Source organism: Leptonotus elevatus, chromosome 1, assembly GCF_054856555.1.
Source record: "Leptonotus elevatus isolate MCC_2025b chromosome 1, RoL_Lele_1.0, whole genome shotgun sequence".
In the NCBI taxonomy this organism is placed as follows: Eukaryota; Metazoa; Chordata; class Actinopteri; order Syngnathiformes; family Syngnathidae; genus Leptonotus; species Leptonotus elevatus.
In genome coordinates, this window is record NC_141239.1 from 13227193 (window position 1) to 13252247 (window position 25055).

At 42.2% G+C, this 25055-nt stretch overlaps 1 long non-coding RNA gene across 1 annotated transcript in view; it reads right to left on the reverse strand.

The window, feature by feature from the left end:
• The window catches only part of LOC147180942 (uncharacterized), a 70650-nt gene extending 58871 nt beyond the window's left edge, over positions 1-11779 (reverse strand). Inside the window, exon 1 of the long non-coding RNA XR_015095885.1 lies at positions 11608-11779. This is a non-coding gene — a long non-coding RNA (uncharacterized LOC147180942). The remainder of the gene's footprint in view (positions 1-11607) is intronic.
• Positions 11780-25055: the final 13276 nt, after the last annotated feature.

Consider the following 25055-nt stretch of genomic DNA (forward strand, 5'->3'; position numbering starts at 1 on the left):
TGCTCAGGAAAGAAGGTTAATTATTCATCTTCCACATCGCCCTGTGACTTTTTATTTCTGTTTGTGTCACGTAAGCAATATAGAGATAAGACGCACCTCGGAGCGCACGTCGGGAGTAAATAAATACCCTATACTTAATTAGAATTCCTGCGGGACATTTGCTCTGCTAAAGATCCTGTTTATCTTAGCGCATTTGCACATGCTCAGTCGAGGGCGCGACACGTTCAAGGGCAAAATGTTTTCGACGATGTTTCTTTACAAGGAGACATCAAAGTAGGTTTTACTTAACTTCACTTCTATTTCAGTCAATAGCATTTCCACCCAAACTACCGTTCCTTATAGAGAATAATGGAAATTGAGTTCATTCATTCCAGGGTCAAATTTTTGCCATACTTTGTGTTCAGACAACGTATCAACTGAGTGAGTTGTGAGCATGCCAATCTGCTGATTACTCATTAAAACATATTTACACACAAAAATTTAAGTCATTTAAAAGCAAAGGAAATAAATAAACTAAAAGAGTGTATAGTGAAATTGATTTAAAAAATGCCTAAAAGACCTTAATCAAAGGTATGGTGGGGAAAAACAAGTATTTATACCTGGGGCTGAGGTCACTTCTGTTGGCAATTTATTCCAGTTGTGTGCAGCATAACAGCTGAAAGCCGCTTCACCATGTTTGCTTTGAAACCTGATCTCTAAGTAACTAATTGACCCGGGTCCGTATACCTCAGAGCCCGATTACAAGACTCAAATAAAACATGAACTTGCAACTGTTCCCCACAACAACAACAAAAACGAAGGCGAATTTTTCACAAAAATTTAGGGAGTTTTAATATTGAGCATCTACATCTAAAGCACAAAATATTGGGTTTGTTTGGAATAATTGCAGGGTTTTTTTCATATTTTGGGTTTTGAGTGTCTCAAAAGTTGAAAGCGTCACATTATGGCATTTCATAAAATACCATGTTTGTTTGCCCAATAAACAACATTCACATTAGACTCGCATGAGCTAAAGGAAATGTCAAGTGAGGCGCGGTTGAAAAGGTGCTAATGCAACGCATTTGTCATTTTTGCATCTTTATCAGCCGGGAGATGTTTCATTCCGGTGAACGCGCAAAGCGTCTATTCATTTTATTTACACGTCACGGACGTCGCGCATTGCTCAACATTAGAGCTCAAATGCGACCGCGTTGACTCGTTCATTTTCCATCTGCCGGGCACCTTTTCAGAAGCTGAAGATGAAGTGGCTTACGTATTAATTGCCGTGTGTTTGTCTTATTTATTGCCAGAAATAGAAAATAAAACATATGAATCATATACTGCAAAAATATATGTTAGGATGCTTATAAAGCTCTTGGCTCGTACAAAAATCATGGATGTGCCTGGAATTAATGGAACAGCGGCTACCCACCACAAAGCAACTGGCCTGTGGAGCATTCTAATCTGTTGGCAGTGGCAACCCTGCCAGCGGGCTTTTTAGCTTGTTAATTAGCTGCTACCGCGTTTGGGCCAGCAAGCGCTATGCAAGGGCCAAACTTTTACTTTCTCACCCAAAAAATCTCCATATTTAAAGAGGCTAAAGAAGGGACTTTGGAAGCCGCGTGTAATGAAAACATTAGCATTTGAATGCTAATGTAAACTTACAACTGTTTAGTAAAACTGAAGTTCAAGTTTGCCACAGTTACCTTGAAAAAGTAATCTGATTATGGATTACGGTTTACTCCTTTAAGAAGTAACTTTGTTTCTAAACTGATTACTTTATTTTAAAAGCAACAAAGTTCTAATACTAATTACTTTATTAGCTACATTCAGCATTTGCATAATGCACATTACCAAAGCTGCCCTGGGGCAGGCTGACAGAAGTGTGGCTGCCAGTGTGCGCCTACGGCCCCTCCGACCACCACCAAACATTCGCACCTTCTATACACCAGTGTGAGTAGGACTGGAAATAATGTGTGTGAAGTGCTTTGCAAAGGTGAACACGACGACACATGACTTGGGGAGAGCGGGGATCGAACAGCAGACCTTCTGGTTACTGGACGACCGTCTCTACACCCTGAGCCATACTAGCTACTGTCTACTAAATGTCACATGATATGAGGCAAGCTCATAGAGTTCTTTAACTTCTTAATAATAGTATTAAAATTCAATAATATATGGAATTTCACATGTCCTCCAGGGTTGCGCCATCTGTAAGAAAGCGGTATTCACGGCTCCAATTTCATTTAGCTCCATTAGAAATTCATTTCCCATCAAATGACTTTCCCTCAAGATGTTCCCACACAACCTACTTTTTTCTCAACCACCCCCCCACCCACCACCCTCCCAACTTAAGTAGCTTCTCTTCATCATCACCATAAGTGGCTTTTTATTATTGAGGTTGTACACCCTAAAAACTGATTGGTCAGATTGACCCAAAAATAAATACATTTGATCAATCTAGCTGGTAATTATGTGTCCGACAGATCCTTTGGTTAAAACGACCACTCTAGAATGTTAGGTGTTTTCAATCAATAAATATCGGTGATTGGGCCAACCGATACGAATTGGTCATTCTGACCAAGAGATTGGTTAATCTGTGTTAGAGGCTGACATTTTTTCGGTAATCCCGTAACCTGCAGGATTTCCAGCGTTTCCAGCAAATTCGACATGTTGAATCAGCATCGGGGGCATTTGATCACTTTGATTGGCTGTTAGCTAGCGAATCAGCGCACGGAGCAAGAAGAGCAAGTGACAACGCGGATAAACAGTACTCAACTTTATGGTTTTTCAGGACAGCACACGTGAATATTAAAGTCCCCCATAAAGAGGATATGATCATATTTCAGCATGATTTCGGCAAGAAGATTTGCAAAGTCGTTTAAAAAGTCCTTATTGTATTTTGGATGTCGGTAAATGACACAGCACAGCGACAGTTTGGCCAATTTCAAAGAAGGTGGCTTCAAAGCTGTGATCTATGTGGTAAATAGACATACTTACTTTTCTTCTTTCTTTTTTTTTTAAATAGTCGCCGTTCCTCCACCTCGGCCCAACGTCCTTGGAGCGTCCAAGTAAGCACAGCCAGGCGGTAGTAATTCAATCATAGTGGTGGACTCACCAGCAACAGTCCAGGTCTCCGTCAGGCAGAGGCAATCCAAGTTGTTGGAAAGGAAAAACTCCCTCAAAATAAAAATTTTTGTCAATGAAATCCTTGTGGGAGCAGCAGGGGCCCTTCCGTCCGACGGTCTCGAGGAAGCTCCTTCAGAAGCTGGAGGTCGGCACCGCGTCCAAAACGCGAAGGGAAGCTTTTCGGGTGAACCGACGATTGGTGCAAGCCAGGAGTCGACGGGGTCCAGGATACGCCACAAAGAAGTACATCCATGCGTTCAGGCACATGAAGTGGACAAAGCTTTTTCCGGTGCCCGTTTTCGCTTCACCAGCTGGCCGCCGTGTTTACCCCGGCGCCGCTGTCAACACCGGTATGAGTTGTTTACGTTTTTATATCCCAACCCCGTAAAGAGGTTGCCGGTTGTCTATAGGAATAATGACTACCGCCACCGATGGTACCGAGGGGAATTACTTCGCGCGCATGCGCTGAAGGTACGTAATAGTCGTGTCGGTGCGGTGTGTATTTACGTCATTTTTCTATGCAACGTGCCGACGTCTGGGCCGATGCCACGGGGGAGGGGGTAGGCGTCGTTCACATTTGGTGTATCTAGGCCTTTAACCTACTAGATAGGTCGTTTTTTTAACCAATCTATCTTTAGAGTGTACGATCACCGCAATGGGGGAAAATGGCTGCCGTTATTATTGAGTTATGCTATATACAGTATGCATGGATCATGTATGTATGTATTATATACCAACATATATATAGTATATGATGAAAAAATTTTATATGATGAAAAAAATGATGTCATGTTCACCAAGCAATGCGACAATTGACCTCATAGCAAAATTTTTGTTTTTATTTCTTCCTGATTTCTTGCCACTGCTTATAGTCTGTCAGCAAATGTCTATTTGATACAATCTACTTGTTTCCACATCTGTGACCAATCCATAAAAGTCAGAAGGAGGTTTCCGCGAGTTAAAAATTCCTGTCTGAATTCCATCCTTTTCCAGCTAGGTGCATTTGGCTTATTCTCCGTGATCCGACACATCCGTTATAAGGCTGACGACAAAATGCCTGGCAGTTAATTAGGAGGCGTCCACAGCTGACACGTGTAACTTTTAAGCGTGAAATGAACATCCCCACTGTTCATGTCCGCGCCAACAAGACTTAATAATAAAGGTGATGTAAGTACGGTGCCCCCCACCCGGCCTTTTTTTTTTCCTATCAATTTCCTGCTTCACTGGGCATCCTATGGAACCTCCTATTCCAGGGAAATATACACCACGGTTTGACATCACACTTACGATGCAACACATACTGTATGTGTTTGTGCGTGGGATTGTGTGGACACTGACCAAAAATAAACAATGTTTATTTTTTATCAGGGGGCTGGCTGATTATGGGCCATCAGTTCTGAGGAAGAATTGGAGCAAGGGCCATTAAATGAATGGGACCAGATGAAATAACAGCGAACTTTGTCCATAATAGAGATCATACACCCTAAAAACAGATTGGTCAAATTAACCAAAAAAAGGCTAAAATTGACCAATCTAGCTGGTAGTTATGTGTCAGACAGATCCTTTGGTTAAAACAACCACTCTAGAATGGTAGGTGTTTTCAACCAATATAAATTGGTTATTGGGCCAACTGATACAAATTGGTCATTCTGACCAAGAGATTGGTTACTCTATGTTAGAGGCTGACATTTTTTCGGGAATCCCGAAAAAGTACCACTAATTGTCACACCCACCTAAGTGGGGCGAAGTTTGTCTGTGCATTTGACCCATCCCCTAAGGGAGTGGTGAGCAGCAGCAGGGGCTGCGCTCAGGATTCATTTGGTGATCTAACACCCCAATTCCAACCCTAATACTGAGTGTCAAGCAGGGAGGCAAAGGGATTCCATTCTTATAGTCTTTGGTATGACCCGGCCAGAGATTGAACCCACAATTTCCTCGTCTCAGGATAGACACTCTACCACTAGGCCACTGAGCTGGTCACGCTGTAGTGATCTATTACACTGCAAAAACTAAAATCTTAAGTAAGATAACATTTCTTAAATGTAACCTAAATTTGCTTATTTTGATTTGACAAGGTATTTTTACTTAAGATGAAATTGTCAGGCAAGATCATTGTGCTTATTTTAAGATACTTATTACTTAATTATCTTATTTGATCAAGCAGTCTTGGCATTAATCTCTGCCATTCAAATGACGGTTAGTTGGTAGCCTCGCTTTTTTTTTTCACGCATGCGCAAACGTTATGCGCACTTTGCTTATACTAAGTAAGAGCCCTGAAATTCGGCCAAATTCTGTTTCCAACCAAAATGGACAACTTCTTTTTTAATTTTGAGCATAGGTCCTTTAGAAAATTTTGTGCATTCTGTCATATTAGACATGTCCAACCAATTCTGTGTTGATGGGTGAACTGGTTATACGGATTACCGGTAAAAAAAAAATCCACGCCTTTTTTCATGACAAATGCTCAAAATGATTATTAAAATTTGACTCCATGTTTTACATTAAATAGTGTATTGTACTGTAGGCAAGAAAAGTTTCAAAATGTAACCAAATTGTAAATCCGTTTAGAATGTCTGCTTCTTATTAAGAGCCATTTGGGCCAAGTCAGACTCATTAAAAGTATGTCAGGTCTTTTGAATTTGCCCAAAATGGCTGACTTTTTGTTAAAGTTCGGACATGAGTCCTTTGTTTTGCTTGCATCCAGTAATGATAAACATGTCCGGCCAATGTCATACTCCTAAGTGAAATTTAGCTTGGGGGCAGATTTTGTTTTTGTTTTTAAGAGACAGCGGTTTTCATGGTGAATTCTCAAAATAATCATCAGACTTTGACTACATGTGCCACCCACATTAGATGGCGTTGTCCAAAAAGCTTCCGGATTTAGCGTGGCCCTTCAGTCACTGTATGTGCTACCGATTGGGGCTCATTTAGTTGAATTCCATAGAAGGAGATAGTAAAAGTATGCCAGAGCCCTAAAATGACAGACTTCTAGTTCAAATCTGGCTCTGATTGATTTTTTTTCCGGGTTATTTTAGTCGTCATGGCCACCCACTTTAATGGTCCTAAATCAAATTGGCCTTAGAGGGCTAAATATTCAAAAGCTTCAGTGAGCCCCTGCATAGTTACAGTTTGGCATTCACATATTCAAATGTTGCATGATCCTCCATTATTCGCTTATTGTTTTTGTGGCAGCTTCATGTTGTGGCATTTTGGTGGCAAGGAACTGATGATGATGAAGTTTGTTGAGGAGTTTCATTTAGCAAATATTAATATTTTCCCGCTATCCTATGGCATCAAAAGACAATTATAACCCTTTTAGAGAAGGCATCAATTACTCAAAAATGCTTGCGGATTTTCGAACCATCTTGACCCCCTACAAATTGCATGAAGAGCATTGTACTTATTACGAGGTACTTGCTACTAGCAACTAGCTACTGGAGTTGCTATTTGATACTAGCTTTTTTTTCTTTTCTTTTTTAACATTTCCAATTAGCGAACTACTACTAGCAACTGTGCAGCGTCTTCGTCACTGTTGCTGTTAGAAAAAGGTATTGACAGAGAAGATGCGAGGTGTGAATTTTCTCACTGCAAAAGTGTCAGACAGATCGTTTTCACATTGGCAGAAATAAAAATGTTTCTTACAATTATACATAAATAAACTTGCTAGCTAATGGGAAGTACAGCCCTGGGGGAGGTATAGGGAAGATTTTGTGTGTTATTCACCGCTAATAATAGCTGATTCCAGAGGTCCAGTGTACACATGTATCTGATACGTTTTTATGAATATTTCATGCAAGCTGAGCGGTGTCCATTATTCATGTTTACAGTAACATTGCCACAAGGCAGCTTGGACTCCAGGTTGCCATGACGACAGTGCATGTTTGTAACTCGCCAAAATTACCATTCCTCTCTTCCAAGAAACATTTTGTTTTCTTAATCAAAATAAAACTTGCTCATGGTGTGTTACGTTGTTAGGAAACATTTTGCCGAAACACATGAGCTGGGTTTCACCCTGAAATGGTCACCAATTAGACAACATATCCATCCATTAGCAATTGTCTTTTTTTTTATGTCGCAGGAGAGCTACAGCTCATCCCAGCTGATTTTGGCTCGAGAGATAGGGTACACCCTGGACTGCATGGTCACCAGTCAAACGCAGGCCAAATACAGTATAGACGAATAACCGTCCATCACAGGTGAACTCTATGCAGGCTATCCCAGCTCACTTCACGCCGATAGGCCAGGTACACGTTGGACTGGTCACAAACCAATTGCAGGGCAAACAACCATCCACTCTCACGAGTTATAGTCTTCACTATCACGAAGATGTTTTTTGGAGTGTGGGGCGAAAAGCCACTGTAGCTGCAGATAACCCACGCAAGCATGGAAGAACATGCCAACTCCACGCAAGTCCGAGTTTCAAACCCAGAACCTCTTGACTGCAAGGCAGACCCACTTATAAGCACTATGCTGCACTTTTGTTTTGTCTTTTTTGTTTGTTTGGTTGTTGTTTTTGCTTCGGAAAAAGAGTCGGGAAGACGGTTTGCGAGGAAATCATTTTCTTCTTCTTCTTTCTTGTGTTGAGGATTATTTTTCTAATGTGTGGGATTTTGGATGGAGGAGAGGCTGAGTGAGATTTAAAGTGACAGCCGTTTCCGTCCCAGCTTCCCACACATACAGGGACATACTGTACTGTGTTTGGATTGTTAAATTCCCGCTTTGGGCGTCTTTTTCGCCGACACTTTATGACACTGACATGTGAGAAAGTGCAGTGATTGCGTTTGCCGCATTGAGATCGACGTCCCCCACCCAGCGCCGACACATTATTACCGCAGTTGCCGCGCATTAACCTTTTCCCTTCCTTCCCATCGCTGCCCGGACTGTGAGTAATAAGCCTCTGCTGCGCCGTGATAAAATCTCGCCATTCTCCCTCGCCTGCTTATGTACCTCGGCGACACCTCTCGGTTTATTATTCCACCCAAAGGTCGCGTGGTCACTCGGTTTTGGATTATTCCCTTTCCTGCTCTTCTACAGCTCGCGCCTGCTGCATCCCGACGCTTTTGTTGACTCGCGGTCAAAAATGGAATATGGAAATGATGCGGGGTGATGTTTCATTTCATCAACTTGGTGCTGCTGTGGGAGGTGCCCTTGGTGTGCATCCTTCCGCTTCCGCTCCACCGTGCCTAAATTGTGCTTTTAAATTAAAGGCATCCACTGAGTACAGGAGTGCTTTCATGTCTTTGCAAAGATAAAACAGCCCAATGCGCCTGGATTTTATAAAAAAAAATTCTGCTGTGCACGATGGTCTGAATAACTTCCATGTAAAAAAATTTAGCAGCATGAAAAAAAAAATCAAGCTTCCAAAGCATCGGCTTATAGGTTCGAAATTACCGGGAAACATTATTCATATTATTATTATCATCCCCGCAACAGGAATCAAAGCAGCAAACACCAACAAAGAACCGACAAGACAAAAGATGAACCACAACAAAACAAGACAACAGAAAACAAAACCAAATACAAACCTACACAACAAAAACGCGGATCATGACATCAGACAGCTGGAACCCAGCTGAAGACTACACACCCTGGACTGGTCGCCAGTCAATCACAGAGCACATAAGTGGAGAGACACAGACTACATGCAAGCAATAACCCTTTTAAAACCCAAATATTGAAAATATTCGTGTTTGGAAAGGCCATGTAAACACACGCAATAACTCGAATATGCTCTTATTCTGGTTTTTAAAAACCAGAATAAGACGCCTGGGTTACCCCTTTCACAACCGGAACACTGGTTGATTTAAACGCAATCGAAATACCTCTAATTAACGGGGCATTGATTCTCATTGTGCGCATGCTGACAACCTCTTCTTCGTCTCCTTTTCTCCTTCTTCGCCTATTTGTTGTCGCAAGGAATCTTGGTCTTTGTAGTAACGACTTGTATGTGCAGCGCCGTTGTCCCACTTGCTACACGGACCTCGCTTGAATACATTGATTTCTCCGCGGCGTTTTCACGTTATATTGTGTCTCTATGGCAAAAATGCCACCGTTTGTGACACGTTAACTATTCATGTGAGACGCGACACCACTCGTAATGCTTAAACAATGTTTATCTAACCAAAGACTACAAAAATGGGACCCATTTGTCTCCCTGCTTGACACTCAGCAAGAACATAGCTGCTTCTCACCGCTCCCTCAGGGGATGGGTCGAATGCGGAGAAAGAGTTTTGCCCCACTTAGGTGGGTGTGACAATAAGTGGTAATTAAACTTTTTAACTTTATCCAAACGAGTAAGTCCATGCTTCTGGCGTGTACCGACAAGAATCACTTCTGGAACGAGTAGGAAACTGACTACTTTATTTAGTGTGATGAGTGACGTGAATATAATGTATTTTTATTTAAAGTTAGAAGCGGAAATGACGTCTATTTCTGCCGTGATGTCGTCCGTGCAAGGGGGTACAGGCCAGTGTCTTCTTGTGTCGGTCCCAAAAAAAATACAGAGGGTTGTGTCAGGAAGGGCATCCGACGTAAAAACTTTGGTCAAATCAAACATGCGAATCAAATATATGTCAGCGATGTTGATTGATCTGGAGAAAGTGCCACTGAGGAAAAGACAGGAGGCAGAGCTGGAGGTGGCAGAGATGAAGATGCTGAAGTTCTCTTTGGGAGTGACTAGGATGGATAGAATCAGGAATGAGTACATCAGAGAGGTTTTGGGTGCGTGCGTGCGTGCGGAAGGGGGGTATCCATCGTAAAATTCTTAATTGACATAATGGCTAAACAATAAGTCACACATAATGAAACTGTTGTTTGTCTGCAATGCCAATGCCAGTCACCATAAAAACGTTTTGACGTGTATGAAGAATCATTTATGAACAACAAATTTATATTAATAAAAATTATTATGTAAAATGTACATGAAATTTACATTTTAAATAACACAATTAGGATTTTTCTATAGTGCAAGTAGCATTAACAAAAGTCTTACTTTACATTTAGCTTGATTCAGGTAAGCGCAAAGGCCTTTTATTATTTTTCTGCAGGTGGAGATGCTAATATTTTATTATTGGGACGGTACCCAACAATTACTGTAGTCAGGTTTCCATCCAAATGTTTCGACATTTTTATGCAAATTTTGTGAAAATGCGCAAAACGGACATGCGACTTATGCCCGTTTCCATCTGCTCTTCTTTTGCGAATATGCGCCGCGAGATGACGTTGTAGTGGCGGAACTTTGGGACAATGGGGAGTTCCAGGTGGGAATGTTGGTTTTGATTTCCCTCCCGCATGTAAGTGAAGTGTGTCGTTACATTGAGAGCTGATGTTAATAAAGCCATCTAAAATTGCATGAATGATTTTTTTCTTTAATTAATTATAACAAGAATGGTGTTGCTTCGTCTCCCCAATCATATCTTACTTACATTTATTGTGATTACAAACGTGCGTGTGACGTAGTATCGGTCAAAACGTGCGACGTATATCCGGTCCTGTAGTTGCTTATTCGCAAAAACTGTTTCCATCGCCAAAATGCGCATTTTCCTTTTTTCGATACGCTTCAAAAAACACCCCCGCCAAGCGTAAAAACTTTTTTGCGAATTTTGGGCTTTTTTTTTTTCATTTCAGGCATTTCCATTTGGTGAGTACTAGCAAGTAACATGCCGATACCATTCATTCTGACGCTAATATAGAATTTTGGATGCAGCATCTTGTGTCTTGCTCATACACGACATTCACTGATGTGTGACATGTTCACTGCATGCCGAGCTAAGATATCCTATTGGCTCTTAAATGGTCTGAACCAATGGCAGGACAGCTTTTTCATGTTGAGAAAAAAAAAAAATTAGGTATCGGTATGGTATCGGCATCGGCCAATACTGCAAAGCTGGGTATCGGAATCGGTATCGGGGCCAAAAAACTCACTGCTACCCGTTTCTTATTAGGACCTTACTCTGACCACAAACCCCCCAAAACAAGCTGTTGGTTAAAATAAAAACAAAGATCATGTAGCAATTTCCACATATATTTTAAAGTATATTTCAATTCAGCTATCATTGAGTACATGCTATAAGTTGGAGTCTTCAGGAAGAGTTTATTAAAATTCTGAGCGAGAGTTACGAATTCCGACATATCCTGTGTACCTTAAACGCATCAGCAGTTGGAGCAGAAGCTCCATGGCCCGTCCTAATGGAAGAGGAACGTTAGTTTTACCGGAGATTTTTACCGCGGCGAAAGTCGACTTTTTTAAAATTAGAACTTAATAAGTTATCAACATTAACAAACTTGGCAATAAAAAAAACAGAATTCAACTTTGTGTATCTTAATTATTTATCACTAAGCAACTGTGCTTAGTGATAAATAATTTTATGCTCCAATATAAGTTGTTGTGCCTGCGTGGGTCTGTTAACCACATTATTACACAATTTGTCCATGCATGTGTTGTGTGGCTTGATTGATTAAAAGTTATTATGAAGTTACTAATTAAAGTTTGCCACTCACATGTGAACGTTGTAACCAGTTGACTCAGGATTCCCAGCGATGTTGTGTCAGCCTGGATCAAGTTTGGCATTTTGTGGCTCCCATTACAATACGTTGCTTTGCGTCACTTGTTTTAATCCACAAAAAGACAGCGGCATGCTCACTGCACGGTCATTGGAACAGCGGGCGCGCGCGCTGCTCGTTAACCCGGAAGTAGATTTGTCAGAGCGTGCGTCTCCCTGTATCCCCCACGATCCCACCCCCGATCCCGATTATCATTGGCTATCTTTAGCTGTCAATCAAAGCCAAACTTAAAAGGCGGTATGTGGTTGGCTGGCACGCCATGCCTTACTTGAAACAGAAGGCGCATTTACGTGACTGATAGAAAGAATAGATAGTTGGCGAGGCCTCTTAACGCCAGGGCGGGCACGCCCATGCCGACGGGTCCGCATTTAGGACATGTACGTCACGTGACATTTTAAAGCACATTTTAAATGAATTAATTTGCTGTTGGACAGTTTAAACAATGTTCATATATTTGTTGCAACACTTGTTTCTCCTGTGAGTTCCAACCGGACTGTTTTTACGCTTGCCATGGTGCAAACTGGCCCAGAGTGATTTATTTTCTTCTTTTTTTTTAAGTTTTGTCTTAAGGAATATTCTTTCACTTAGAGCATTAAATTGTCATTTTTGGGGGTAAGTTTTCGCTGAGCAGGAAGGGTTTGAAATATGTAACCAGCAACATAATGTACAATGCTCAGCGTAAAAGAGTATACCTTCTTTGAAAAGTAACATTTTAAACAATAGCTCAATGAATACGAAAACAAATGGGAAAGTGATTTCTTAAAGTAGCACCCATGCCTAATTAACTGTCTGCTTGACACCTGTGTAACAAATGATGAGACTCACCTGTAGACGCTTGTAGTCTAAGGCCCCGTCCACACGAAAGCCAGTTTCAATGTATCCTCACAAGTTTCTTAACGTTTAGGCCGTTCGTCCACATGATGGCGCGATTTCGGAGCTTGAAACCGATCACTTTTGAAACCAAGCTCCAGAGTGGAAAGATTTCAAAACGCGCCTCGTACGCGTCCTTCTGGACACCATATGCAGGATACTCCTCCAGCGATGACGTAATGGTCGCAGCTCGATGACGACCCATTGTCGCAGATTGATGACGTATGCGGAAATTCTCGCGTGACTGCGCGCGAACCGTCAGTCTGTCAACAACAATGGCGGATAGCCGTATCGTAGTCGTTTTGCGCAGCCTGCTTAGCTTGCTTATGCAGCAAAATATTTTGCTTCTTTATTCCTACGTTTGAAAAAGCGGTGTTTTACTTGAATCACCCGCCATTGTCACTTCTCCTGTGTTCGTCTTTTTCATGTTGTTTTGATAAATGCAAAGCCATGTTTGTTCTGTAGATTGCAATAAAGTTTTTTTTTAGAGTGTTTGTCTTCTTCGCTGATTCTTCTTCTACACTTTCCGTTAACTCCCTGTGGCTGCGCTACAGCGCCACTCCAGACTTAGCATATACATTACAGCCGTTAAACGTCCTCAGCGTCTTCTTGTGGACACACGCAAGTCTTGAAATGCTTCTGCGTGTACGAGATTTGTTTGAGGAACAAAGCTGGCTTTGCTTCCGTCTGGACGGGGCCTAAAAGTTGGGCTTTTTGGGCTTCTGTGGGGTGTACTAATTTTTTGCAAGACCCTTATTTGAGTAAAACTGAAAATTTTGTTCGGTTAATTCATATTATTAACATTACTTTCATGTTATAAGTCCAACGGATGTTGTATAAATTTAGTCTCGTCATCATTTTGGAAATAGTTTTTGTGTTTATTGATATATTGTTCCAAGTGTTATATTTCAAAGGGGGTGTACTCATTTATGCTGAGCACTGTACAATAGTGGAGTAAAGAGTGCAGTATTTTCCTTAGAAATACAACAGAGCAGACAACATCCTCCAATTTTTATAAAGAAGCCTTACACTGTGTTGTACATGTTTGTTTCAGAATGAGACAGGGATGTGCTGTGAAAGTTACAAAAGTATGTCATGCAATTTTATGGAAAAGTACTATATTGGGATTTATGGGTTTGCCTTTCTGTCTTTTTTTAGGGATTTTTTATGTACTAGTGGTATCGGTATCTGGTATCAGTATCTGTGACTGCTCAACAATTGAGTATCAGTATCAATCTGAAAAAAAAAAGCGGTTTTGATAATCCCTATTTAAAATATATGTATCTGTCTTCTCATTTGAAAGGGCCCCATGCCTACCTTTGCCTGGGGCCCCAAATTTCTTAAATCCGCCCCTGCTTGTGTCACTTCATTTCAATTGAAGCTAGGCTAGCACGCAGCATGCTCTGTGATCATGTCTACAAGACCTATTAAATAAACGCATTGGTTTTCTGCATTCTATGACCTTGGCTTTTGTTTACTGTGAGTGAGTCTACATAAATACAAATAGAGAGACCAACCTACCGACCGCAGGTGTAATGGCGAGCGACCTGTCAAAATGGGGCGCGTCTCGTAGTATGACGTCATCCAAGGATAACGTAATAATAATTTTTTTTATGTAAATTATGTTGCTGAATTTTATTTTTGAAAGTCAACAAAATTACTTTCACAAACTATTTTTTTTAAATACAAAATAGATAAATGGACAAAGGGGCACTTTGGACATCAGTGCCAAAAGGGCATGTGCCCCCGGCTCCCAAGGCACAACCCCCGGGCCCCGCAGGGGCCTCCGGCCGGAGAGCACAACCAGGAGCCCGGAGCGCCCCCCACCCCAACACGGCCCGCGCCCCAAGCCCAACGCAGCAGAACAGGGCACGCCAAGGCCCACCAGGCACCCCACCGGCCCACAGCCCCCGCTCCCCCCACGACCCCCACCCACACTCGCCACCCACTACAACCCAGCCCCTGCCACCCCCAGGCCGTCAAACTCCCAGTGTGTGTCTGGTGCATTAAAATTGGGAGCAGGTGAGATAGAGCAGAGGGAAATGATATCCCCCGGCTCCGATCCACCTGCTTCCCAGGCGTGTCGGGGTGGGGATACAGATGGGGGACCGCAGCACTGCTTAATACTGCGGTCTGCCCCAACCGATGGCTCCCCACCACGACACACCCACCCCCCTAGTTGTGGGGTGCATTAAAATTGGAGGGCAGTTGTAGGGTGAAGACGGTGTCAACCCCCACCCCCCCCTTAACAAAGTGTATTGTGCAAAACTAGTGCAGTGAGTTAACTCTTTGACTGCCAACCATTTTCAGAAAAGAGAACATGTGGGTGCCAGCTGATTTAGAGCATTTTGACTGATCTTTCAAGGTCCACAGAAAATGTTGTGTTTGGACTATGGAAACACACATATTACCAAATGAAAGATTGAACTCTCATCTTTCATCAGGAAAAAAAGTTTGTTTCTACCTTATTCAGTTTTTCAGTAATCAACAATAGAAAATAGGTTAGTTTCAAATGCTCTGTTTTGGACCAAAATACATAAAAATCAAGCTTTTTGTGAAACGATATTATTTCATGCACTCTCGAGAATTTGACACTTTTTTTTTCCATGAAAGATGCCACAAACACCTAAACAGTGCTTTACTTCTGTAAAACACTACCACCAACAATGAAAAAGTGTTTTTTCATAGCAAAATAAGTTTATTTACATTCAACAGTGTGGTGCCTGGCGGGCCTGCCGTGCCCCGTCCTGCTGCAGTGGGTTTGGGGCGCGGGCCGTGTTGGGGTGGGGGGCGCTCCTGGCTCCTGGGTTTGCTCTCCGGCCGGTGGCCCCTGCGGGGCCCGGGGGTTGTCCCTTGGCGCTGCCGTGGCCTGGGGGGACCCTGGGGGGTTGTGCTTGCTTGTCGACGGCTCCCCTCTTTGGTGGAGGTTTTCATGCATGCCAGATCCACCACACCAGCATCTACCTGCTTCATCTATCCTTCCTTCCTTTCCTCAGTCTCTCCTTTGGTCTCTTGAGGTCTCCCTAATTTGTTGGAATTTAGATGTTTCTGGGGTTGGTGAAAGACTCTGGTTGGTAACCCGGTGGGTAGTAGGTAATGTCTGGTCTGTGCTGGATTTCACGTTCCTTTCTTTCCTTTGTTCCTTCCTCGGGTCTCCTGACAACCTCACGACTCTAGCTGGATTCCGAAGTTTTCGGTTTAGGTGAACGGTATGGGATTTTTAATAGGTTTTAGGTGAACTAATGACACACTCACACGCGCACACACACACACATGCACACACTCACCCACATAGCATAATTTATTGTACATTACTGCTGCGAATGTTTTCCATGGGGTTTGATATCTCTCAGCCGCTTATACTCTCAGCATGCAGGCAGGCAGGTGGATTAGTTGTGCCTTTATACGACTGCAGTGTACAAACACACGTTTTTGTTTTCACGGGGAAATATCTGCTGGATTACACAAGCAAAGCCTGGTCTAATGAGCCAGGAAATGTCACCCAATAATAATACGGCTTGTTTTATGTTTGTCTGCAGTGAGTTCGGTCAGATTACCAGAAAAGCACTGGCACGAATCAGGCATATTCCCCCTGCTGGGATTTCTTATATATTTACATAGTCAAATATACATATATACAGTGTTGCAATGCAGCCGGTGGTTCCCCTGAGACTGCAGGTTTCCATCTATTGGGAAGCGACAAGCATATTGAGGCCCACGGGAAATCATTAGGAGTGAATGAATTTGTAAAACCTTCATTAACTGGCCACGCTCAAGTCACATTTTAAATGTCATACAAGTGTAAAAAAGTGAAGTAGCAAAGGGGCCCGTTGGCCTATCCAGTCTCTGACCAGCCCTTGCAGTCTTTATGAAGTCAAAGAAAATGTTAAGTATACGCTGCTTTTATTTTAATGTTCATGTGTCGGGAGTGCAAGCGAGCAAGAGCGACGACTTGACTTTAGCGTTGCCGACTTCCAGATATATGATAATAAATAAATAAATAATAAAATAATAGTGCCAATGCCAACTGTGCTTATCACGTTAGCAACATTTCCGTATTTCTTTCTTATTCCTTACTTTTTATTTCCTGTACAGTGAATGGAAGAGGGAGAGTCCTAAAAAAAATGGCTAAGTGTGATGGAGTTGAGGTGTTATGAATCACACTTGACTTGTAGACAGGACACGCTTCAATGTGATTGGATGATATAAGTGTTTTGTGTTACCGGTGTGGTCATGTAGCAAATTCTCATATGTCAAGGCACTATATACTTTATGTACTGTATAATTGAAAACCTTTTAAAATAATAAACAATATATCATAATTTATACCATGTATTAGTCTAGTGTATGAGTCTATAATATTTCATTTTAGTGAACACCTTTGTGGAAGAAAATGTCTGTATTAGCATGTTAGCATGGCCAAGCTAATATGCAAACATTAGCATCCAAGGCATACATCTGGACTATCTCTACAAAAGCCACAAAACAATTTTTAAGTGGTTGCCCTCGAATTTTCTGTGACCGACCGCGCCATGCCATGCCGCATCCACTTCATCATCCAATTACTTGAACGACTGGCGTGTGAATATTCATGCCGAGATCATCGTGTGCCATCTCGTGATGCCGCATTGGAGTCACACAAGCGGACGCCACTCAGAAGCGCGCTTAAGGACATACTTGTACTCACACTGTTCCGTATTTTGGTGGAGGACACTTGACTGTGGCGTCGGTGTGTGAGCAATCAATTAAGATTCAAATTAAAATGTTTTTTTTTCTATGAAATCAACTGAACCACCTGCTATTGATTTCTTACCATACTCTCATCTGCAAAGTCTATGCCAAATGATTTGCTCAGACTTATATTATTATTTATATTTATATCAATATACAGTAGGACAATTGAAATACAGTGTTCCCTCGCTATAATGTGGTTCACTTTTGGCAGCCTCACTGTTTCACAGATTTTTTTTGTGCAAATTTGCATGCATTTTTTTTTACAATAATGTACCTATTTAATTTATAAAGGTTTGAACATTGAGAATGTTTAAATGAGAAATGTAAAAATAAAAAATAAATTATGCCTCAATGAATATTGTATAAACTGTGTGGTGAGGGGTTTTAGAGCCTTAAAACATTTATAATAAATGTAAAACAAAAAGCTAACTACTATTTGATTTCTTGCGGGTATTTTTTGGAACCTAACCCCAGCAAAAAATGAGGGAACACTGTATTGATAAGAAAACCAATGCAATCATGGTGAAAGTCAATAGGCGCATTTGTGGCCCCCATACTGTTATGGCCCTTTCCTAAATCAAAGGGAGGGGTGGGGGCAGGGGATGGGGGGGTGGCGTGGTCTTCCATTGTGGTATGGTTGCAAACCCAAACTTAATTTCACACGTTATGTTCAGGATTAATTTTGAGAGTCGGTGGGAGCTTGAGTTTGGCAGAGACTGGATTGACCACGGACTCGAATGGACCGGTAAAACGGGTTCCATCTTCCTGGACCCCCCCCAGCCAGATGCATATTCCTTGTGGAGAGCTACACTTCCTAAACCGGGTGGTAGTCGGGAGCAGGTAGCCGCCAACGGTAAGTGATATGTTGATTGCGGTCAGCGGTGCGTGAAAGTGCCGCTCTGGTTTCCCGCCACACAGAATGGGTAAAGGTCCTAGCAATCTTGCTGGAGATCGATGGGAAGCCTTATTGCAGGCACAAACTGAGCAGGCACTGATGAACTCGACTATGTCTGTCCCTCCGCATTCTAGGCCATCAAAACTTCTGAGCGATGAGAAAATGCGTGTCTGACTCCGGGGTGGCAAGCGACCCGCGAAGAATGTCCTCATTGAAGCACCGCTGTGCGCAGATGGTCGGGGACAAACGATCTCCCCTCCGGACCTCCGTCTGGAACTTGAGCGTGGTGGAGGGCTTCTTGGACTTTTCTTTCTATCTCCCACCATAACGCTCCCACCACCCGGTCACTTGGAACAATGGTCTTGTTGCGGGTGTCCTCCACGGCAGGATCATGGATCCAAGACAATGCATCAGGTTTGGCGTTGGAGGAGCCATTTCTGTAAGTCACGGTAAAGTTGAACCGGGCAAGGATCAGCGCCCAAGGAGCCTGTCTGAAGTTGAGTCGCTTGGATGTGGGCCAGGTTCTTGTGGTCCGTCAAGACTATAAATTGCTCCATGGCCCCCTCCAGCCAATGCCTCAACTCCTGCAGAACCAGAACGATGGCCAGCAACTCGCGGTTACCCACGTCATAATTAGCCTCAGCCGAACTGAGGCGTCGGGAAAAGAAGGCACAGGGGTGGAGCCTCCGGTCAACCGGGGAGGGTTTGCAAGGACTGCTCCCACTTCGCAGTCTGATGCTTCAACCTCGACAACAAAAGAGAGTTCGGGATTACGATGATTCAACACTGGTGGACATGTGATTACATCTTTGAGTTTGACAAAGGCGGACTCAGCTTCTGGGCTCCATTTAAACTGCACCTTATTTGACGTGAGCCTCGTCAGAGGTCCTGCTCTCTGATTATTATTTCGTATGAAGCGCCAATAAAAAATTAGCGAAGCCCAAAAACCGCTGTAACTGCTTCCTCGTGGTTGGGGTTGGCCAGTCAATTACTGCTTGGATCTTCACGGGGTCTGCTCTTAAGTGACCCTTCTCAACAATGAACCCCAGGAATTGCACTGACTCAGAATGGAACTCGCATTTCTCTGCCTTCACATAAAGTCGGTTCTCCAGCAAGCGTTTTAACACCATTCTGACACGGTGACGGTGTTCATTGAGATCTTTGGAAAAGATTAAGATATCACCTAGGTAGACGAAACAAAACTGATTGAGCATGTCTCTCAACACATCATTTCCCCCGATGTGTCCCTGGACGAAACTTGCGCGGATAAAGCATCAAATTGGGTTGCTAATGAATTTAGTGCCTCACTAAGCTCAGTCAAGGACTGCTCCAGCTTATTTGAGTCTGCAGGATCCATATGGTCGGAGGATTCTGTTATGTTCAGGAGTTGGATCCCAAAAACGCAAACACAAACGCAAAAAATTTGACATTTATTTGTAAAACAAAGCTTCAACTGAAGGTGATGCAATCATCGAGGCTAACAATGACATGACAAAGGGAACAAAGGCTCTTGCATCAGCCAGGGCCAAACGCTAAACATGCAATGCCCAGTAAGTCATTAACTAAGCGGTTTGCGCAAAATGTACTCACGACTAGACGAGGCAGCGAAAACTAGACCAGAAGGGATCGTGGATCAAGAGACGTGGAGCTAGGTAGCTAACTATCCTTCATTGGGCTGTGGTGGCAAGCATATGAATCATCCGACAAACAGAATGCGTCTTCCGCTGTTCCCTTTATAGGCTGCTGATTACATCAGGCAGTTGTAACACAAAGGACACAGTCTGAGAGCACAGACGTGACAACACATGATGACAGATGGCCAGCGCAAACAAGCAAGCACAAAATTGTGTGGTACAAAATGCAGTAATAATTTGTTAAATTATTTACAAAAAATGTGGTGTCTGTGGGTACACTGTAGTGCAGGGCTAAATTGACAGACTGGACACCTGATGGGCCGGTTCGGGCCCGCGGGCCATAAGTTTGACACCACGGCTGCAGTTACTAATGCACACTTTTGTTTTCCACTCATTCATTTGACAAAAGACACATTTATTGTCGATTAAAAAAAAAAACTTTGAAGAATAGGATTAAAGGTGAAGTGATGTTTTTGAGGACAATTAAGGCCGCCGTCGTTTTGGACAGTCAGACTTCTTACACACAAAGCGTCCACAACTAATGTGTACAATCCAAAACACGTTTAAATTTATTCCAATGTTGTTTATTGTGTGTGACATTTTGAAGACCTTCAAACAGCAGAATTAAATGCTAAGTGTTTTTTAAGGAGAATTATGGTCTTCATTTTTGCGAAAACAGACTTTTTAAGACATGCATTATTAGCGGATGGGATTTCACTGCTTGTTATCATGCGTACACACGCTTGTGTGTGCGCTGCAATGGTGTGAGCTTTGGCATTTGCTGTCCTTTTGATTAGCGTAACAAGTGAGCTGATAAATAGCTTCTGTTAGCAGATGACATTTGACTAAATACTTCCCAAATGCGTATGATGTGAGCGCATGAACGCAGATGGTTGCCGGATGCCTCAGTTGACTTCCAGCTGCAGGTAGGTAGATAATATAAAATATCAGCGTGTGCATGTCACGGGAGACACAAAGTGCACACTTATGACACCTTGGAGAAACAACTCTGTGTTATTTGCGATGTTGTTTTTCTGTGTTTTGTCAGCTGCCTGAAAAACTGACGCCAACGTCTCAGCAATTAGCCCTCACTGCAATTTCACTCTTTGAGTTTTAAAAAGGATGTGAAATTAACGTTCATTTTTCAGATTCAAATTGACTTTAGAAATTGTACCAAAAAAATAATTAACAATGCAGCAGAACATCAATAGTCTACATGAACGTTATGGGATTTTTTAAATAGGTTTTTGGTGAACTAACAAATACACACACACTCACACGCACGCACACACGCACATACTCACCCACATACAAAATAATTTAAAAAGAAAAAAAAGAGAGCAATGATGATGACATTACCGAATGAACAATACTGAGCTCTTAAAGTAAAAAAAAAATAATAATAATAAAAATAAAAAAAGAACATCAACAGTCTAGATGAGCCATGTGCATACCTCAAGGGCCACCTACGGTGCCCGCGGGTGCACCCAAGGTCCACGTTGTGCTTATGCCTGCCATATCAATGTGCTGTACAAATAAGTGCTGCATGCAGAGCTGTTTCCCATAATTATTCATACTCTTAGCACTAAATGGTATACCACAAACTATCATCCCAAACACATCATACTAATTTGACATTACCCTTAAAAATAAATGGCTTACAGATTTTTTTTTTAAACCGCAGCAAGATTTAAATGAAGCCTCTTTTCACTTCATTCCGAGTTTACGTCCCAAATCAAAATGGCGGGGTCCGCTTATTGAATAGCATTACACTTTGGATCATTGTAATTTGATTTTGGATTATTTTGATTTGAAAATGTGAGTTTGTATGCTCGTCACGGGCAAAATCTGCCGTTTGTTTTCACCGTGTAAGAGAAGCATTTGCATCGTGTTGCACTGCAGAAATATCAGAAATGCCCAGATGTTTGGAATTGTCAATACCCCGTACCATCGCCCTTGCCTGTTGGACATGAGCACAGATTTGCGCTGCCATTCAGTTGACTTTTATGTTAAATCTGGCTACAAAGAATAATGGAATACAACTAGGCGGCACGGTGGCTGACTGGTTAGCACGTCCGCCTCCCAGTGCAGAGGACGTGAGATAGAGTCCGGGCTTCGTCCTTCCTGGGCGGAGTTTCCATGTTCTCCCCGTGCCTGCGTGGGTTTTCTCCGGGTACTCCGGTTTCCTCCCACATTCCAAAGATATGCACGGCAGGTTAATTGAACGCTCTAAATTGTCCCTAGGTGTGATTTAGAGTGTGGATGGTTGTTTGTCTCTGTGTGCCCTGCGATTGGCTGGCAACCAGTTCAGGGTGTACCTTGCCGGCTGAGATAAGCTCCAGCACCCCTGCAACACTTGTGAAGAAAATAGATGGATGGAATACAACTATGAAAGTAGGTAGTTGAGTTAAATAGTCAAAGACTAGTTTCAGTAAACTAGCAATGATAGCAATAGCACTATAAACATGCGTCACTTATTTGTGTTACTGAAACATTTTTATGTACATTTGCATGGTTTGACATTTTATTTTTGTTAATATGTAAAAAGAGTTGATAAACATACCCGTCAAGCAGAAATGTTCCCTTCCGCTGCCTGGGGTCCTTCTGTTTGGGAGTCTTGGACAATTTAGAGTCTTCAGTGAATCTACCATGAATGTTGTTCGCAAGCGTGAGAAAGCTGGAGTACCCGCAGATAACCCATGCAAGCACGTTGAGAACATAAAAACCTCATGAAAACAACACGCCCGAAGGCCACAACCAATATTCGAAGACTAAACCTCAGAACTGCAGAAGTAGGCGTGTTAATCACAAGTCCACCCTGCAGCCAATGGGATGGATGGATGGATGGATGGATGGATGGATGGATGGATGGATGGATGGATGGATGGATGGATGGATGGATGGATGGATGGCTGGATGGATGGATGGATCTTCACCAACCATGCATTTCTAGTCATTTTTTAGCAAGTGTTTATGGGGCAAGGTGGGTTAGTTTGTGTACCTTATTTTGTGAACTGTGAGTGTGCTGTATTGTACATATGGGGGTTCTATCTGCTGCACACAGTATAATAGTAGAAATATATTTTTCATTATAAAAATAAAATTAATAGAAAAATACTGGCCCACGTGTTTTAAAATGTGACGTAATACCGCTGCTAAATATTAATTTAATTGGTAGTGGTCTCAAAAGATTTTAAATCGGGAACCCTGCAGATAATGTACGGCTTCATATTTGCTTGCGTGTACAATGCTTCAATAATATTCAATTAGGCACCATGTGATGTGAGTATATCACTCAAGCCAGCCCCCACCTCCTTTGGTTCATTTTGCAGTCATTTCAAGCCCATTTGTTTCTGGAGTATTACTCGAGGTGATTTAATTGCACGCACACACCCCGCCCACCCCCGGAACAGTTGCCCGTATCTTTCCACAACACATTTCAACTGCTGCCCCGCCACATATCCGAATCCTTGAACAATGACGAGCTTTTCTTTCTCTCCAAGAGGACGGAATTAAAATTCAAAGGCAGCAGAGTCACTTCCAGGAACGCGCGCGTTTGTGTGTGTGTGCGCGCACGCGCGCATGCATATGTACGTGGTTGGGTAAAAAACACACACACTTGACTGATTTTAATCACATTCTTATTTATTTCAGCTTAGAGCTTGGCATGGCTTGTAAGGAGCTGCTGCTGCATGGAGGATTTTAGAAAAGAGAAGAAAAAAATCCTCCTGCCTTCTTGTTATTATGATGCAACAGCGCCATCTAGCAGAATAAGATGAATACTACCTGCATTTTTTATTTTTTATTTTTTTTTAGAACGCCTGTATTCATTTAGTGAGAATTGGATGTTGGGAAAGTACCTCCCCCATAGGAAATAATGTAAATAGAGTTCTGGAGCCAAACTTTCACCATCATAAAACCTTTATTAACTCTAGTGGGACTGTGTTGAAAGGGGAAATATAATAGAAAATGGACTTTTTGATGGAACACGCAAAGTATTTTGTGTCTGACGTGGCTTCCCACCCCTCAAGTGTGAACTAACAATTAAGTAAACTTTTAGTTTACTGGCTATTTCTGAAAAAATGCATGTAAGTGAACTTTTCTACCCCACTATTAAACACCCGCCCCCTATTAAGAGCTTCTCTGCCCATGACATGATCAGCTAAGTTGGGGGAAGATCCAGAGCCACTTTCAAGCAGAAACAATATCATGTACAAACAGCCACATCACTCAGATGTGTGACCCCTCAGCTAACATGTCAGAATTGAAGTGAATTTCGTTGATTGCGTGTCCAATGAGCACAATACACACAACCTTTATCAGGTACAAACCAAGAAAAATGGCCCAAGTATACTGAAATAATGGTAACTTGATCTCAATTTATTCAAAAAATTACTTACTGGAATATGGAGTATGGGTATGGATCTCTTTAGTTTGATACAGTGTTCTGTCGTATGAATGGAAACAAGTGAATGGTCCCTTCTGCCATCGAGTGGAAGAGCATTAGAGAGAATCACAATACGTCACTGGCATAAATAGATGAACATATACATTATTTGTAGTGAATAATAAATCAGTGGTGTCCAAACTATGGCCTGGAGTACATTTGTGGCCCACGTCCATATTTTAGCGGTCCGCGGCATTTACTCGAAATTAAATTTGATCATTAAAAAAAGAGAGAGGGGCGGGGGTGGGCAGCTTTAGAAGTGTAGCTGTAAAAGCGGAAAAGTGGCATGGCCTGTGTCATGGGGACTGTCACTAATAATAATAATAAACGTTTTTTATATCCAAAGACACACACAAAAAATATTAACAGAATTTCTTTTTATGTGGAGAATAACGATAAGTCAGTTTCAGAAACAAAAACGTTTTCCTCAACTTTCTGCATAGTGTCAAGGCCTAATTGTGAACATATAAATTACTGGGCCTCAAGTATGGTTATCTTACAGATTGCGCTTGTTTTGGTTCGGAATGTGGACATGGGATTCAGCTGCTGCTCAGTGGAGGGGGTGGATCTATTCTAGTGTGGTACAGGGCCACGACGACCCCTCCCACAAGTAAATAAATAAATAAATATTTACCTTATCACCTTTAACAAAAAGACTCGATGTAGCAATTTTAGGGAAAAAAACTGCATTATATAAACAATGTTTAATTGGTACACTAAAATATTAATATTAATATTAATAAAAACAAGCCTTTGCAGCTATCTACAGTATTTTCCTGTACGCGGCCCTATAAGAAAAAAGTTT